The sequence below is a fragment of the Phacochoerus africanus genome, chromosome 9 (assembly GCF_016906955.1).
Source record: "Phacochoerus africanus isolate WHEZ1 chromosome 9, ROS_Pafr_v1, whole genome shotgun sequence".
In the NCBI taxonomy this organism is placed as follows: domain Eukaryota; kingdom Metazoa; phylum Chordata; class Mammalia; order Artiodactyla; family Suidae; genus Phacochoerus; species Phacochoerus africanus.
The window spans coordinates 38753246-38770794 of NC_062552.1; the positions used below are offsets into that span (position 1 = coordinate 38753246).

The 17549-nt window shown below is 48.0% G+C and overlaps 1 protein-coding gene across 16 annotated transcripts in view; it reads right to left on the minus strand.

Moving 5' to 3' along the window:
• TRERF1 (transcriptional regulating factor 1) overlaps nt 1-16234 on the minus strand; it is a 219713-nt gene extending 203479 nt beyond the window's left edge. For 7 of the 16 annotated variants that reach the window (XM_047796754.1, XM_047796752.1, XM_047796750.1 and 4 more), the window contains exons 1-2: nt 15704-16152; nt 15201-15285 (exon numbers count right to left, since the gene is read on the minus strand). The gene's annotated coding sequence lies outside the window, so the exon portion shown is untranslated. Of the gene's footprint in view, nt 1-15200; nt 15286-15546; nt 15622-15703 lie in introns of those variants that run through there. The other 9 variants (XM_047796747.1, XM_047796741.1, XM_047796746.1 and 6 more) reach the window with 5 other exon arrangements.
• Nucleotides 16235-17549: the final 1315 nt, after the last annotated feature.

Consider the following 17549-nt stretch of genomic DNA (forward strand, 5'->3'; position numbering starts at 1 on the left):
CCAGTGTTGCCAAGGCTGTGGCATAGGCTGGCAGCTGTAGCTCCAGCCCAGAAACTTCCATATGTCGCAGGCACAACTGTAATAAGACAAAAAAAACCCACTAAATCACACAAAGCATCCAACTATGCAAAGATATATATTGAAAAAATACTAGAGAGAAACTCCACTTTTTTTTTTTTTTTGTCTTTTTGCTATTTCTTTGGGCCGCTCCTGTGGCATATGGAGGTTCCCAGGCTAGGGGTCGAATCGGAGCTGTAGCCACCGGCCTACGCCAGAGCCACAGCAACGCGGGATCCGAGCCGCGTCTGCAACCTACACCACAGCTCACGGCAACGCTGGATCATTAACCCACTGAGCAAGGGCAGGGACCGAACCCGCAACCTCATGGTTCCTAGTCAGATTCGCTAACCACTTCGCCACGACAGGAACTCCAAAACTCCACTTTTTAAAACAGAGGTTCTGGAGTTCCCATTGTGGCACAGAGGAAACAAATCCAACTAGGAATCATGAAGTTTCGGGTTCTAAGTGGGTTGAGGATCCAGTATTGCCGTGAGCTGTGGTGTAGGTTGCAGACGTGGCTCAGATCTGGCATTGCTGTGGCTGTGGCGAAAGCCAGCAGCTGTAGCTCTGATTTGACTCCTAGCCTGGGGACCTCCATATGCCACAGGTGTGGCCCTAAAAAGCAAAAAAAATAAAATTAAATAAATAAATAAATAAATAAAACACAGGTTCTATCTAGACCATGGAATGAGGACTGGTTTTCATTTTTTTATACTTGATATTTTCAGTGGGACAACTCTTTTTCTCAATATTTGGTTTCATATAACACTAGACAGTGTTTTCCTATACTTGCAGGAGGTGAAAGTAGCCTTCATTTTCTCATAAAGTTTCAATAAGAATAAATTCTTGAATATTGGACTGAGACTCTGCATTTCTGCAATCAATTATTAGCAATACTTATTCTAAGAATGCTGTTTGCTGATTACAGACCAGCTACCTGACACACCCTGTGCCCCTGGGCACGGAATGACTGCTCATTCATGCCAGCTTAGGTGAAAGGAAGCACTCCTAAAGCCTCCTTTCTCGATAAGCAGGAGGAAATACTAACTCAGAAGAAAGAATCGCTTCTCAGAGTAATTCAGGTCATCTGCATGGTCTTTCCACAACAGAAATCCAAAGAACTTGCTAAATTAACAAACAACAGTCATCAAGCAAGAAACATTTGTCCTCCACTTTGCAGCAAGAAAAAAACTAAGCCCTGGAGAATTAACAAATATTGTTTAGACTAATCCATGCTATACAAGAATGACCATTTTTTGAAATACAATAATATTAGGGTGATGGAGTGAGGTAGGTACTCCCATTTGCTGGTAGTTCAAATGAAAATTAATTTTAAAACTGTGTGAAGAACAATTAGGAATTGCTATCATGAACCTTAAGAACATGCCCACTCTCTTTAACAGAGTAATTCTCCTTTCCAGGAATTTATCCTAAAAGAATAATCTGAGATGTGATCAAAGATCTATTTACTACAAGGATGTCCGTCAAAGCATCACTTATAATAATCAAAAATGATAAACAAGCTCAATCTCTAAGGACTAGTTAAATAAATTAGGGGACCCAGTGCCTGGTGCACAGTAGGTGCTCCATTAAGTATTTATTAAACATAGAATCCAGATAAGAAGACACTAAACAACGATTTCAGAAAGAAATGTTCCCCAAGAATATTTAATGAGCAAGCTATTAGTGTATGTAAAATAACCCCAATACAATTTTTAAAGCACAATATCATAGCTAACCTTTCTTGAGAATTTACTATCTGCCAGGCACAGCCCCAAATGTTTTATGTGTATCATCTCACTTCCTCTCCCCCAGCCCTACAAGTTGTTATTATTTCCAGCTAGTGAAGGATCCTGGCTGTCTGACTCTAGAATTTATACTCTTAATCACCAGAGCACACTGCCTCAAAAACATAGTGGATGGAAATTATTAAAATATTAACAGGAAGGAATTAAAAACAATTTTTATTTTCTTCCTTAGATCTGTCAATATCTTCTGAATTCCCTATGGTCACCATGTACTATTTGTAGTCTCCTGCTCCAAAAGAAAGTTTTATGAACTGCTTTCACTTGCCACTTAACACAATTTCAGTGAAAAAGTCTTAGCGCCAATGAAGCTTTGAATCATGTCTTCTCCAGACTGTAAAAGCAGGAGAACAATTGTAAATCTGAGCCCTGACATTCTGACCACAGAAAGGGGATGGGCCAAGAGTCTGCTCAACAAGACTATGGACAACCATTCCACGAATACATGTTACCCTCTGCTGACGAGATGCTGATTTTCATGTACATTCTGCCATTAATCTTCCCAAGGACCCATCCAAGTAGATGTGACTACCCCTAGGAAATGGAGGTTTAAGAAGGTGAAGTGACTTTTCCAAGGTCATGAAAGCCACTCCGGCTCTGGTCAAAGGTCTGGCCACCAATGGTTCCATTCCCCTACATCCCATAAAGCAGAGCTGAGAGCATATTTGGGCCCAAGCACTTCATCCCTTGGTGCCTCCATTTCCTTACCTGTGTAATGGGGACAATATTGCCTTCTTCATGGAATCACTCTGAGGATTAAATGAGGTAATGATTCAACGGCGATATGCATCCACTTATTACGTAGCTGTTATGCTCTGAAATGCATCCATCCTAACCCCAATGAGGAGGTACCAATGACACCATGAGTTCTCCATGGTTGGAGCACACAGCCTCACTTTCCTAAAGAAAAGATTCCTCTTATGCTTCTCTTCTTAACTATCCCAAACAGACTGGATTGATCTCAGTTGCATCCCAGACTCCTTTTCAAAACCCTCTACAGGCTTCTTAAATTTAAGCCCCTAAAAGTGTCCTTGGAAAAGAAGCTGGCATGGGTTGCAAAGACAGAAGCCTGAAACCGCAGCCTCTGTGCTCCACCTTCTGCTCAGATCTGATCATAAAGGTTGAGACATGGGTCACCAGAAAGCCAGAGGTTCCCAGGAGAGAATCCAACAGGTGAGCACAGGGAGGGAGGGTGATGTGGGGAGAGGGAAGCCACCAACAAAGCAGAGAGTGGACCTGGGAGGGTTTCAGAGTACACGGCCCTGGGCCTCAAGGGGAAAGGGGTTGAGGGGCCCAGAAGTGAAAGGGGATTCTTTTTGTAGTTTCCTTTAGAAATGGAAAAGACCATCTAAAAACGGAGAGAGCAATGGTAGGAGGCCCTGACTGGGCAAGACTGTGATGTAGCTCTTTCAACATCCCTGCCACGCCTACGAAGTCCAGACCCTTAGCCCTCTTGCCCCTGCGTTTCCAACACTTTCCTAACCGATCTCCCGGCCAGAAGGCTCGGCCTCTCCAGCCTGTCCTCCATATTCCATAACCTCAGAATAATCTTTCTAATGACACAACCCTTACTTGACCCCATTCCCTCAAAATTCCTCCTCAACTCGAACCCCTTCAGTGACTCCCCCACTGCCTCCAGGTCAAGATCAAGCTCCATAACGTGGAATCGGATCCCCGCTGCCCAATCCCTTGCCTACTTGTCCAGCCTGCAACTGTTACTGAGAGCTTCCTATGGGCCGGGGCCCAGCTAGTTCCTGAGGACACAGTGATAAACAAGACATGACACAGATGAACAAGAGCCAGTTCACACCTTAAAGAAGCTGAAAGTCTGTTGTGGAGACAAACACAAAAATGAAGCAATGCAATCCAGAAGGACAGTGGAACCTGGGTGTGTAGGGAAGGCCTCTGGAGGAAGTGGGAGAGGCTATGGAGGGAACATTCCATGCAGAAGAAACCTCAGAATAAAGTTCATGAATAGCGCTGATAGAACTTTCTGCACTAATGGAAATGTTCTACACATACACTCTCCAATATGCCAGCCGCTAGCCACATGTGGCTATTAAGCACTTGATATACGGCTAGTGCAATTGGGAAACTGAGTTTTTCATTCTATTTACTTTTTTTCCTGTTTTTTTTTTCCTTTTTCTTTTTTTCTTTTTATGACCACACCTTAGGCATATGGAAGTTCCTGAGCTAGGGGTTGAATCGGAGCTGCAGCTACCAGCCTACACCACAGCTACAGCAACGCCAGATCCAAGCCGCGTCTGCAACCTACACGGCAGCTTGTGGCAATGCCAGATCCTTAACCCACTGAGCGAGGCCAGGGATCAAACCCACATCCTCACAGAGACAACACTGGATGAGCCACTCAGTCGGAGAGCCCGCTAAACCATAACAGGAACTCCTACTTCTAAATTAATTTAAATTAAACTACCCATGAACAGCTCATGGCTACCATGCTGGACAGCATCGTTCTAGAGCATTCAACTGAGGGCGATGGAAAATGAAATTAGACAGGTAGGCCTTGAAGTTGCAGTGGTGCTGCAGTAAGGCCAGACTGGGGGTGGCTTCCTATACTCACCAGGCTATTGGCTGTGCCCTCCCCCTTGTCTACCTGTAAGCACCCCCCCAACCCATACAACCCACCCACGCATGTACCACTTACTTTTTCTAGGGTTTTGTATTTTCTAGGCAGAAAGGACTGAATATCGTATTGCTGTGTTCTCATAACAGTCAGTCCTCTACTAGACTGTGTGCCTTCTCTTACTTGTCCTCGTGTTTCCAGCCACTGGTACAATCCCAGCACTTCAGGATAAATGCTTGCTAAAAACAAGTAAGTTGTCGGCAAAAGGACCAGAGCCTGGCAGGGATGGGGGGCAAGGCACTCACCTCTTCTAACAAAGACGTGAGCCTCTAACCTTGACCTTCCTTAGAATGACAGCTCTGTCCAGCAGCTCAGGAAGGGTTTTCATGAAGGCCCTGAGCACTCTACCCTTAACTGTCATCGGCAGGTCTTGTGGGGGTTCTACTCTCCCCAGGTTCCAAGACTCCAGAGGCCTATACAAGGAAGGTGACTAGCCAATTTTTAAAGGCAGCACAGCCTAATTATCAGGAGTCAGTTTTTGGAGTTTGTCCTGGGTCTGGAGACCAGTTGGGCAACACAGCAACTGAATGTCTTTAAAAGAGTTGCTGAAATGGCAGGAGCCACAGTTTCCTCAAGTGTAAAGTAGGCATCACATCTGCCTTCTGCCGCTGTTGTGGGGATGAAATGACTAATACACCTGCACGAGGTCAGGCACACAGTAAGCTCTCTATACGCAGTGGCTGCTCCTAAAGCCGTGTGGAACTCTCACTGGGTACCCTACGTGCACAGGCAAACGCCGGGGTCCCCCAAATTGGCTCTGGGTGGTGCCCCCTGGGATGCGAGGAGTACAATCTTGCAATGTGTTGCCAGAAATCTCGAGTTCCCAAGAGAAAATGTATTTGAATTTCCTCTAACTTGAAAAATGAAACCATTCCCGCAGCATTTTGGGGTGGCAGGGGTGAGGAAGGAGACCACGAAATCCAACAAGCAGCTTTGAAAAGGTTACAAACTGGAGAAAGAAAGGAGAAGGCAGCTGGAGGGGGAGAGGGGGGATGGGGCCAATCCCCTGAGTTTCTGCTATTATTGAATACCCCAACTCTCAAAGCAGCCCGGCAGCCCCCTCCTCCACGTGGGCTAAGCGCTAAGCTCCGTTAATGAGAAAGCCGAGCTCTGCCTATATTACCACAATAATGATTTCCCGGTTGCATTTTTACATGCCTGCTGCTTTATCATAGCAGAAGTAGACATATATTTTCAATAAATCCCTTCTCTCCTTCCTCCTCCCCAACTCCAGCTCTCCTGGTAAATGCTGTTCCCTCCGCGCCCTCCCCCAACGCAATCCCAACCCCGGAGCACAATGAGTTCCACTAATCAAAACAGAAAGAAAAAGAAAAATGGAAAAATCACAGCTGCTGAAAAACAGCATTCGCTACAAGTCAAAGCCCTCCACATTTTTTCTGCAGGCAGCATTTACTTCTTCAAGGACACATCACCCTCCCCTATCAGAAATCTTACGTAGAGTTGCTCAAAGGGGAGGGAAGGGGGGGGAGAAATCTAATATTCACTCTTTCCTATTTTGACTAAGCCAGCACAGACAGAAATATAGATAAGGCCTTGAATAACTGATTTAACAAAATGTCACTTATTAAAAGAGATGGGGGATGGGGCCACATTTGCATTTGAGAGCTCAGTTCAACCAACCCCAGCTAAAGGCTGCCAGGCCAGAAAGGCGAGGGGGAAGGAAACATTGCTCTAGTCTGGTCTCCATCAGCGGCTGCAAGAGCTGACCCTGGTGGCCGAGAGGCCTGAATTTCTGCCTCCAACAAGAACCAGTGGGGAGAGAATGAGAGGCAAAACCCGAACAACAAAGCCGCTGATTCTTATATTAGTAAGCACGTCTATTGTACTAACCAGCGCCGGGCTCTGTGCTAGGTGCTGGGGGTGCAAAATTGAGGGATGACCCAGTTCTGCCCTCTCCAGGGCAGTCTAGGAGTGTAAGAGCCCAGTGGTCAGGATGACAGCAGCCCTCCAAGCTAAGGGCTGCAGGACCCCACCCGCCCCCCACAGTCTGGCCCACGACCAGACACACAGAGCCCACAGGGAAGACCTCAGGCATGAGCATCTGCACCGTGAAACCGCTTGAATTCTACACTGGCCTATAACGAAGCTCGAGCTCTTCAAAAGGAAAGAGGCCACTGAATGTCCTTACCTTCCGTGGCTCCCCACGAAAACCCCTTAGCTCACATGTGTTCACCCAATTAAAAGAGAAAAGTGAACAAGTCCCAGCACTTGAGAGTCAGCTCATTACAGGCAGCCTTCGGTTGAATTTTAAGGGAGTTTGGTATCTTCCACTGTGATGACAACAGAGGGAACTCAACAATCCTATTACAACTCCTTGGGCATCGGACTCCATTTTTTCCCCCTTTTCCTTTTAAAAAAATCTTTCAAAGAAGGTGGATGGGAAGCAGTTTTGCAAAGATGAGGAGAGGCTCTCAGAGCAGACAAAGAACTCTAGGGGCCCTCAGGAAGCTTCTCAGGGCTCTTAGGAGAGCAAGCTGGTCAGAGCCCAGTGTGTTCAGAGCCAGAGCCTGGAGACTAAGGCCACACACTCTAGAAAGGATCACGGAGGGGGTCCACAGAAGGGACAGGGTGGGTAGGAGGCTGGTGGAGAATAGCCACTAAATCTGTTAAAGTCAAGTTTTTGGTTTAATTACGAGGCAGCCTTAAAGCCGCGTGCACCAGAATGAGCCAGACAATTCAAGTTTTTTGAAAAGTGTAATGCCCAAAACATGCTTAAATCATTTGAGTATTTCCAACTAAGGTCACTGGAATTCTAAGCCCCAGATTCCCAGATCATCTTGGTTTCCATGATCCTTTGCAAGTATTCGGTACTACATCTCCCATTTAAGACTATATAGCATTATCTGCAGGAGAATGCACAACATTTGGAGACCATTCAAATTCTGGCATTAAACTAGGGCTCCGAATGCTGGCTGGACATGTGACTCTGGGTTAATCAGTTATTTATATTTTTTCAATTTTACTTCTTGAGCCTCACTTTCCTTATCCATAAAGTGAAAATAATATCTTCCTCCTATAGTTGTTGCAAGACAGTTAAAATAAGACATGCCCAAGAGGCTGTGGACCTATAAAATGCTAGGTAAACACTAGTTATTACAATGACGTCATCCATTTCCTCCCTCTCTGATTTTTCGTTATTTTCCCCCTCTATGAAACCAAACTGATTTCGGTTCCACTGATCTCTCAAAACTGGCAACTTGTGTTTATTATACAAATACAGGAAGAAGTCCCTTTAGCCATCGATGTGCAAAATCTCACTAACTGCTGAATCTAGGTGATGGGTATAATGGAGTTCATTACACTAGTCTGTCTGCCTCTGTGTGCTTTTTTTTTTTTTTTTCATAATTAAAAGACATTTTAAAAGAAATAAATAACGCCTCACCCTCCTAGGTAGAGGCCAGAAGTGTGACTGGTACAAGGCACTGGATGCTTTTTAAAACTAGAAAGGACTCTCCAGCGCACACGGTAAAACTAAGGGCTAAGGACTGTTTTTAGGTAGACTCAGCTTTATAGAACAGTCCTCATTTGCAAAACAAACTCAGAAGGCAAGTGAATCACTACTAACGCCCCTGGACCACAGTTGGGGTTCTTGGGTGGGTTCAAGCTTCCCTCGGCACACAGTTCACAAGTCAAGTTCATTTGGCCCTTGGGGTGGGCAGGTCTCAGATTTTATATATGGAATCAGAGCGTGAACCCATACAGACTGGCATTTCACAGCCAGCCTTTCTGATGCCAGCCTTCCGGCAGTAAGAGCAGTTTCACTAAAAGAAATCACAGAGGACTTGAAAACCTCAAACAGAAAGTGGCTACCAGGAGGGAACAAGTGTGAGAGTGGGCACGGTGAACCGGCTTTTTCGTAGAAGCTTTGGGGAATGGAGGGAAGGTTTTCATTGGTTGTCATGTTTCACATCTGAAAAGGAGATCCGGCTGAAGATCACTGCACCTCGCGGCTGCCTGTGTGCGACGCCGCTTACAGTTTACATAGCACGTTGCTTACATTATCTGATTCCATCCTCACAACTCTCAGAGAAGAGGCGACAGATGGTATCACCTTCTTTCTTACAGATGCGGAGACAGACTCGGAGGCTGACTTGTCCAGAGCCTGACGACAGAGCTGGACCCCAACCCAGGTCTTCAGACTCTCTCTTCACCCCGGCACCTGCCATACAGACCCCATCCTCGGGGCCACCAGGGGCGGACAGGCCAGTCTATGGCACATTTTTTTGTGAAAGGCTGCCTGAAGAAGCAGCAGTCCTTTCGCCTTTTATTTTTTCCTGCTCAAACATATGACACAGTGCCCACCAACTTCTGCACAGAGCTGGAAATCACAGATGTCTTTTCCCAATCGTAGTTTTCAAATAAATCTGACACTGTGAGGCCCAAATCACTTTAACCGAAGACTCCTTTCCCCAAGCAAAAGAATCCTGTCTTTCCCTTGTACTGCTCAGTAATGCAGTCAAATGTTCAGAAAAATGCAGTACAATTTTCTGATGCAGTCTTAACCCTTGCCATCTCTGGCTAGTGTAAAGTCCTGAGCCCAAACCCCTACCCAAGGACAGGGTGGCCTCTTTGTGGACAGACAGAGCACATGGCTGCTGCAGCACAGCTCCCTACCTTTCCCTCCTTCACCTGCCCCTTCCTGTTTCTTGATAATTTTTTTTTTTCTTTTCGGATGGACATGCGTAAGTTCCCGGCCAGGGATCCACTCTCCCGGCCAAGGCCAGATCTTCCCCACAGACCTTCTCAAGGGCTTTTCTCAGCTGACTCAACCCATTGCTCTTGACAAAACACTCCCTCTTCGTTGATCTTTCCCATCATCACACAAATACACCAGCAGCAGCCCCTCAAAAACCTTTCTCTTTACACACGTGTCATTCTAGCTCCCCTCCATTTCTCTGGACCCCACCCCCGTCACAGTCAAACTTTGCCAAAACGTTGTCCATACACCGCTGTTCACCGTTCTTCACTTCCAATCCCCCTCCAATCTTGCTCCCGGCCAATCCACTGCTCCACTCAAACTGTGCTTTGAAGATCGGCAATGGCTTCCATTTTGCCAACTCCACTGGTGACTCTTTTGGCTTTAACCTCGTGAAACATTTAACACGCCTCCATTCTAACACACACACACACACACACACACACACACACAGCCTTTTCTTCTCTCTGCAGACTCCTTAGTGCACCCAACCAGTCTCCTGGGTTTCAATACTACAGCTTAGGCTGATGGGTCACCCATTTTGATCTCTGGACACTCTATCAAACTGCAAGCTGGACATCTCCATCCTGACTCTAAGAGGCATCAAACTTCATAGTGTCCAAACTAAAATGGCGACTCTGCTCCCGGAGACTTTCCCACTCCCCCCATCTCAGCAAAGGGCATCACCCACGTCTGCCCAACTGCTCCAGCCAAACTTCAGTAATTAGAGTCCTCCTTCCCACCCTGCACCAAATCCATCAGCAAGCCCTGCCCACGCCACCTCTTATGTGCATCTCACACCCACCTGCCCCCCTCCATTCACCTCCTGTCACCTCCTCACCTGCTCCAAACACCTTTTTACTGCCCTCTCCAGTTCCACACTTGCCCATTCCTTTTAAACACCAGTTAGGGGGTGTCACTTTCCACTGCAAACTGTCAATGGCTTCCCACTACCTTCCAATGACACCCAAACTTTTCCAAGGCCCCAAGTCCTGCATTGTCCTTTCATGCTGCCCTCTCCCACTCCCCCCTCATCCACCTGTGCCTCCTTTTGGTCCCCCCCGACCCAAGGCCAAAGACCTTCCCCACAGGCTCTCCTCCATCTCTGTCTTCTACCCCCAATCCTCAGAGAGGCTTCTCTAGGCTCCTTTGACTAAGTTAAGGCCGGGTCACTGCTCCCTGTGGTTTCATCAGAGCATTTATCCCGTTTTGCAATATATATTTCTTGACATGTCTGCCTCCTCTCTGGACTGGAGGCTCAGTGGTGGAGTGGGGGATGGGCAGAGAACGATGACTACATCTCTTTATTATCAATGTATACCTAGATCATTAACACAGTGCTTAGCAATTAGTAGGTGCTCAATAAGTAGCTGCCAAATGTACACATGAATAAACCAGATCCGTGAAAATAACTGTCAACCTCCTATGGAGCCCCGAGTTATCATTGCCATTTAGGCACATGGGTTCTTTTTCCCCTTCTGCTCTATCCAAAAAAAAAAAAAAATCTTTTAATGCTGCTGAACCAACAGCCCAGTATCTCAGCATATCCCAGCCATCCCCAGCTTGTTGTCTCCTATGAGGAAAAAAATCATGTTTCTTCAAAAAACCCAAATGATCCAGAAGACCCTACAAGCAGTTGCCCTGAGAATTTAAAAATCTTTACAAAACATCACAGAGGCTTTTTGTTGTGTATTTTCTTTGTTTGTTAAGAGAGTCATGGGGTCAAAATCATGTTACCAGAAGTACATTATTCCTTAAGATGCCAGAGTATTCTTGATTTAAAAAAAAGTACCATGGAGTTCCCGTCATGGTGCATCGGAAACGAGTCCGACTAGGAACCATGAGGTTGTGGGTTTGATCCCTGGCCTCACTCAGTGGACTGAGGATCCAGTTTTGCCATGAGCTGTGGTGTAGGTCACAGACGAGGCTTGGATCTGGCGTTGCTGTGGCTCTGGTGTAGGCCAGTGGCTACAGCTCTGATGAGACGCCTAGTCTGGGAACCTCCATGTGCCACTGGTGCAGCCCTAAAAGGACAAAAAGACCAAAAAAAAAGTGCCAATATCTGGCAGCTGCTTGTCTCTCCCCCTCCCCATGAAAGAAAACAACTGTCTTAGTTTCCCCTTGATTTCACTGGATCCCCTCCAACGTGCAAATTCAGAATTTTTTTTTTTTTTTTTTTTTTTTGCTTTCTTATTTTCTCTCGGCCTACAGAAGATCCCAGGCTAGGGATCAAATCAGAGCTACAGCTGCCGGCCTACATCACAGCCACAGCAATGCCAGATCCAAGCTGAGCCTGCAGCCTATACCACAGTTCACGGTAACACTGGATCCTTAACCTACTGAGCAAAGCCAGGGATCAAACCCGCATCTTCATGGATACTAGCCAGGTTCATTTCTGCTGAGCCACAATGGGAACTCCCAAATTCAGAAATGTTATTAATCCGCAAGATTCCAGCTGATTCTCCTCCCTAAATCACACAATTTTGTGAGGCTGGAAATAAAACTGAGCTGAATTCAACTGCTTTTAGAGCAGGCCAGTCAGCACCCATCTGTACTGCCTGGGGTCTAAACCACTTGTCTGGATCCCTACTTTTCATGTCATTGTTCTAAGTTAATAAAAACACCAAGAGTATTTCCCCCCCAAAAGAAGTGCCCATGGTGAAATACATGATACCCCAGAAGTGACTATAATACAGTATCATATTATGAACCTTATCACAAATATACAACCAAATCCCAATTACCCACGTGTGAATTCTCCACAGAAAGAGGAAAAAAGCCACACCAGGCTTTCTGGTCTCCCACTCCTCCTGAGACTCCCTCCTCCTGCTGCCTGGGAATAACAGCTCAATTAACCTTAGACTTGACCAGGCATAATTAGGCAGGTGAACCAGCTGGCTGGAGGGGAAACTTCCAAGATGAACTGAAATTATTTTTGGAGCCAGGGATTATGTGCCCCACTCTCTATTAGCACGTATAATTGGGACTCAACCACGTTTTTCTCCCCCCAAGACGGCGGCAGATTTTCCTAAGTATTTCTTTGCGTTTGACAGTCAAGATTACAGGGCCACTCAAGAATCCTTTGTGGAAAACCACGGTACAAATCCACTCTCTCCATGAGAAGACAAAAAGAGAAGTTAATCAACTCACCCAAGTCCATGAGGCAATTTGGCCGTTGGCCCAGGAAGAGACAGACTGTGGGGATCTCTTGAGACCTCTCTCCGCAAGACCGAGTCACAGAATTTCAGAGGCACACATGGAACTCACAGATCAAATGTGCATTTTTTTTTTTTTAAGATTAAAAAATCTGAAGCGCAGAAGGGGCTAGCCCCTGGTATACTCCCCACTTTCCCATCCAGTGATGTTGTCCCCCTGCCTTGAGACTCAAACCACCTAAAAGTTCTTTGTCACTTTACAAATCCTGTAAACGGAGCCTATGGCTGAACACGAGACAATTTTAACGTTTTCTGATTAATCAACTTTATGGAGAAGCCTCATACTTTCCAAAAAAGCCCGATGCATTTGAATTATGACCAACCCACCCATCAGAGCAGGAGAAAAAGAATATTTTAAATAAGCTTTGTTTTTAGGATCACACATTTTATTATATAAGCAAGCAGAGAACACTTACAGTCTGTCTCCTCTTTTACAATTAAAGCGCCCACCTCAACAAAAACCACAGGCCCAAGTGGGTTAAAGGAGGCAAAATTGAGTACTTTCCGCACAGTTCATAGAACAACTGTTTTCACAGTAAGCTCACATAAATGCTATGTGATATTAACACATGCCTGCTATGTGGAAGCCCGCTTACCAAGCTGTGAAAAGACCCAGGCTTACTATGGAACCTGCAAAATTAATCTTCTCAATGCCCATAAAGCAGAAGGGAAACGCTCTTTTTTTGAGGTGTCAAGCCGGCTTCTTGAACAATTCTTTGGCGAAAATGGACATGCCTACAAGGGCGGAGCCCAAAGAGGTGTGTCACTCCCAGTATCAATTCCTATAAATCAAATCCTGACAATATTTTTAAAAGAACGAATTATGATTCATGGGCCTTCAAACCTTTATTACCATAAGAACATTCTCTGCAGAAGAGGGAAAAAAAAAAGCTACTGGGACTTGATTAATGGCCAAAGCAAGACAATAAAATACATCTCATAAATATATTTAAAAAAAAAAAAAAACAACTGAGCGACTGCTCTTGGCTTCGAGGGTACACATGTAAACAACTCCACTACCCTGGGATAAACACAGAGAGATTTTGTTTACCTTCCCAGCATATACATCAACCAGACTGATTTTCGGCAGGGGAAAAATAATAGCTAATTTGTTTAACTAATGCCTAGTTAAGAACATTTGATAAGTGGCAATAATGTTTAATTCCCAACTAACTCAACTCTCAAGCTGCCAAATATCAAATTTTCAATCTGGAAATCTGATGACAGGAAGGAAAGGAAAAAAAAAATACTGTTCATCAGTAACATGTAAAAAGATCATTTTTTAAAACCCGCTTTTTTCCCCTGCCAGTACTGAGCCTGTCTACAGAACTGCAGAAAACATAACCAACTTTAGTTAACACACTGCCTAGTGTTTACTCCCTGACCCTACTGAACACGCCTGGGTTTGAATCCCTGGTACTAAAATTATCCTGGCCAAGTCAAAATTCCTAGCATACTTATGGTGGGGGGGGGGTCCTTTCATAATGCATAAAAATATCAAATCACTATGCTGTATGCCTGAAACTGATACAATGCTGTAAATCAATTATAGTTCAATTAGAGGAAAATAAGGAAATAAAATGCCCAGCATAATAAAGGTACCTGACAACCAAGACCTACAACTCAGAAGAACTCTGCAGAAACCAGCAGGCTGAGGACCAGGAAAAGAGGCACAGAGAAGCAAAGAAGGATGGTTAACTAGTTCAGCACTAAATACTCCTGCTTGTTATTCCCACATTTTCCATCACCAGATGACTTTCTTGAAACAGTAAATGATGCAAAAGGATACCAATTGGGACAACTTAAAAACTCCTCTCTTAAAGCTCTGTTCCTTGGCCTGCTAAAAAGTGCCAACAGCCAGTATTTTTTGTTGTTGTTTTAAATAACTCTTCAGACATCCCTGGATCCTTCCTTCTTAAGCATCACTTCCATGCGCTTTTCAAGACAGCCCGGGCCACGCTGCTAGCAACCCGCTTCCAACACCAACATGTTCACTTGCCAAAGGTGCATCTAGCGTAGGGAAGACTTTCCACAAAGCTGGCTCTAACAGGCCAGTTGAAGAAGGCACACGGAGGAACCAGAAGTCATTTTCTGGTCCAGAAGTCCTTAGGTTATAAGGACGGCAGGCGCACATGCTCCAGCCCAGTGCTGGCCAGAGGCTATCCGCCAGGTGCTCTCGGCCTCTGCCAGTGAATGGGTGGTTTTGTGTTGTTTTAAATATCTATTTCTTCAGACCACCGGCAGTAACTTCCCAGTCTCCTGGACTGAAGTTGAGGAGTGAAGGGGCAGGTTTACTCTCTTATACATTTCTCCCATCCCGGTGGCCACTTTAACTTCTGGGGAGTACCCAGCCCCCAAAGAGCCCACAGGAGCGTAACCACACACATATGCATCATGTCAAAAACCCCAAAAGACCCATTCCTAGGGTCCTGCGGTTTCTTGCCTGGAAGAATGAAGGCTTTATAACGTCACAACCTTCAACTGCAAGCCCTACTACCACCACCCTTTAAGCCAGGGCTGCCAATTACAGCGCCCACCTCACCCCTCCCCCTTTGCTGGGATGCTGTGCATCGCAGAGAGGGAAGAGGGAAGAAGGGAAGCAGAGAGAAGGCCCTGCTAACATACTGAAAGTAAAGTGGAGGGAGACTTTTCTTTCTCTGCCCCCCCCCGCCCACTTTTCGCTTCCCCTCCCCCGTCTTCTCACGGAGCATCCCCCAACTAATTTTTTTTAAATGAAACTTAATAAGCTTCTTGCCTACCTTGGCTGTTTCTGCAACAAGTGCATGGGCAATCCGACAAGAAGACCGGTCTCCGCTTGGGGGATGAGATGGGGGACGAGCAGACCTGACGGAGTAATTTCAATATTAATTTATGTCAGAGCCGCCTTCTCGAAGCGCTACTCACTTACAGTACTGCCCTCAGCCTGTAAACAAATATCGCTCCGCCAGGAAACATACTCCCCAGATGCAAGCCCCTCTCCCCAGCAGAGAACCTGGCCCTTCGCCCCCCCACCCCAACAGCGTGCTCCCCCACCCCGGGTAGGAAGCTCTGGGTTACCAAAGCACCAGCCCACCACCTCTGCCACCACCCTAGCAAGAAACTTACTCGGTCCGTCTACGCCTCCACCCTCCCTTCAGGAAATCTACTCTCCATAAGCATTCAGCCTCCCCGCAGGAAATCTGCTCCCCCCTCCCCCCCCTTCTATATACAGGCACCCCTCCCTCTCCTCCTCCCCAGGCGCCCTCCCCGGCCAGAAACTTACTAGCGAGCAAGCGTGCAGGCTCTCCTGATCCTGGAAACTTACTCCCAGATATAGCGCCCGCCAGCCCCGTTTCCCGGCCCTGCTCCCCTTCCTGCCCTCCGCCGCAAGCAACTCCAAACTCTCCGCATCCAGCCACTCTCCCTCCCGGTGGAAATTTGCAGCGCGGGGCCGCGCGCGTGCATCCACCCTCCCCTTCAGGAAACTTACTCCCCATCTGCATGCACCGCCTCTCAGCCATCGCTTAGAGGGAAGGGGGTGTGCTAGGGAGACAGAAATACATATGTATCTCTCGCCCCTCCCCCGGCCGCAGCCCACTCGGGGCCGAGTCGCGGTAACCTGGCCTTACCTTTTGCATTGCTCCCCACCCTCGCCCACTCCTTTAACCCTCCTTATCCGCTCCCTGGCGCCCCCCTTTTTTCACCCATTACCCACCCCTAGCAACCGTTCCCAAGCTCCTCTCGGCCTTTTTTTTTTTTTAATCCAGGATGCAAATTCCTCCCCTGTCAGCAAATCGACTGTCAAATTATTTTCTTGCAAAAGGAGAAAGGCGGGGGGGGGGGGGGAGAGCAGAAGCAAAAAAAAAGGGGGGGAGGGCGGGGGAAGAGAAAGAGAGGGACAGAGGAGGGGAGAGATATCCCTCCGCAGAGCTGGGTCTGGCCGCGGGCGGGGAAGCAGGAAGTAAGGTGTCCAGCGCCCGGGCCGGCTGGTCCACTGCCGCGGCCCCCGCCCGCGCCCCCTGTCCCCCGGGGCGCCGCGCTCCGGCGGGCGCGGGCCGCCGGGAGCATTGTTCGCAGCCTCCCCGGCGGTGCGCTGCCGACCTTATTTGTGTGCTCTGCATGTGCGTGAGGTTGCACCTTTTGTAGACTGGCGAGACTCTGGACGAGAATGGGGCGGGGGACGCGAACAGAGTTGCAGCCCCGCGCTGGACCTGTCAGTCCCGGGGTGTGGCAGACTCTCCGGCGAAGCCACAAAATCGAGGCCCAGGAGCAGGCGGCGTGGCCGGGAAGGGGCTGCCTTAGACTCGGACCAGTGCAGGATTGTTTCCTGCGTAGCCGTCCGGGTTATTGTAATGCGCTTTGCAATCTAATGACTGGGGTTTGGGTTTTCTGTTTATTTTTCAAGGGGTTGCAAAGATGCCAAGGTCTGGGTGGGCTGAGGGGAGATGGTCTGCGCCTACCCTCTACTGCACCCCGGCCTCGCTAGGTCGGGGAGAGGGGCTGAGGCTCCCGAGAAGGGGCTGGAGGTTCGCGAAGCGCGCGGCTCCATCCCTCCGCCCCGTTGGGGGCGGGGAGGAGGTGCTGCAAACAGCGCTGGAACTGCAGCCCTCTGGGGAGGGGTCTCCATCTCCGCGGCGCAGCAGGCGGGGGAGGGAGGTTGCCTAGGAGAGGGGCCGGGGCCCGGCGGCGGAGGGGAGGGGGCGCGGGTGCCGCCGCGGCGCGCGTTCGCCCCTCCTCATGCGCCATGACTGTGGAACGTGGTGCCGGGGAGGAGGGCCGGCCGCCGGGGGCCGCCCGGGGCTGCTCGGCATTGGTGCGGAAACCCGAGCCGGGAGTCGCTCCTCGCGCTGTCTCCTCCTCCTCCTCTGCGGGGGAAACCGCTGCACCCAAACCGAGAGCAGCTGCGAGCAGGGGGCAGGGCGCGGGCTGAAAGGCGAGCCAAGGGTTCAAGCCTCGGCAGCGCCAGGGGGGCGAGAGCGGGACAGCTCCCAGGTCCCTCGAAGGCGCGGCCCCCTTCGCCAGCTCCGGACGCCAGCACTTCCAGGCGGCTTTTCTGGTCCAAAGGAACATGAACCAAAAATGGTTCGGCTAAACAGACCACCTCGGGCCGGGCGCGGGGCATCTACCTC